The sequence below is a fragment of the Elephantulus edwardii genome, unplaced genomic scaffold, assembly GCF_000299155.1.
Source record: "Elephantulus edwardii isolate Elephantulus edwardi_28Jun2011 unplaced genomic scaffold, EleEdw1.0 scaffold00123, whole genome shotgun sequence".
NCBI lineage: Eukaryota > Metazoa > Chordata > Mammalia > Macroscelidea > Macroscelididae > Elephantulus > Elephantulus edwardii.
The window spans coordinates 2542945-2544170 of record NW_006399873.1 but is presented as its reverse complement, the minus strand read 5'-3'; the positions used below and the strand labels follow the sequence as shown (position 1 = coordinate 2544170).

The 1226-nt window shown below is 45.6% G+C and overlaps 1 pseudogene; it reads right to left on the bottom strand.

The window, feature by feature from the left end:
• The window catches only part of LOC102869350, an 8511-nt pseudogene extending 8155 nt beyond the window's left edge, over positions 1–356 (bottom strand).
• Between the last annotated feature and the right edge of the window lie 870 nt (positions 357–1226).

Here is a 1226-nt window from a genome sequence, read left to right as displayed (position 1 = left end):
TCCTCCTCCTCCTCCTCTCAGCAGATCCATAGGGCTCACAGGTCTGTTACCACCGCATTGTCCTCTGTGCTTCTCGGAGAGTCTAGGACTGAGCTGACTTAGGAAGAAGAGGAGGGGGAACCAGATCAGGGAACGTGGGCGCAGGGGTTCAAGGAGCATGCATGGCTATGGGTGGTGGGTTGGTCGGCGAATTAGTTCTATGATGATCCCAAACCTGTTGTCACCACCGGTGGTCCCTCTCCTCCAACCACCGCCACCACCACCACTTGTGCCCAGTTGGGAAGGGGATTCCTCTTGCCATTGGTTGGTGGGGGCCGGGAGAGGTGAAGGGGGAGACTGGTTCTGCCCCTTGCCATGGGGATGCGCCTCCAAGGGGAAATTGTTAAAAGGAAGGGGGGGCAAAGGAAGGGGAAAATAGGGGAAAATAAGAAAAAAGCGAGCCAGAGGCTCTTCCTTATTCGTTCTCACGGGAGGGAGAGAGGGAGCTCTTTGATATTCTATTGCCTGAAGACCCTCAACCAGGTGGATTGACAGAGTAACTGCTGCAATGGCCTCTTGTGTGTCCGGAAGTGTGAGGATGATACCAGGCAGGACTGGTTTTGGATCTTTTGTTCATAGGGTCACTATGAGTTGTACTCGATTCAATGGCACCTAATAACTATTGAGTAAACTTCTTTTGTTTGTGTTTATATCAACAAAGATTTGCATTCAAATACCTAATAAGGTGCAACTGACATATTTCTCTCGGACATATTGTCAGAAATTTTGAATATTTCCTCTTCCATTAAGTTATTCAATTGTTAGGGAGCATTGGTGGCCTAGCGGCAAGAAGCTGCACTGCAATCCTAAAGTTAGACTCCACCAGCTGATCCACGGGAGAAGGATGGACAATCTCCTCCCATGAAATTATCTGCCTCTGAAAACACACTAGAGAGTGAGCTATAGTCATTTCGAACTGGATGGCAAACAACAACATGAAATAAACTTAAGCGTTAAATTATTAGGGTCAATCTGTAGGAAAAGTTGTTGTCAAATCACATTCTCCTTAACTTCTCTTTAGTTATTTCTATTTCTTTTACAGTTTGTCACTAAATTTTTAATCACAATATTTCTAGCACTGGTAAACTTGGGCGTGAGAACCATCTGACTTCTTGGTTGTATGCGTATCATACTGACACCTAATTTTCCTAAGGGGAATTTGAGTTTTCAGAAGGTTGCCGTAATAT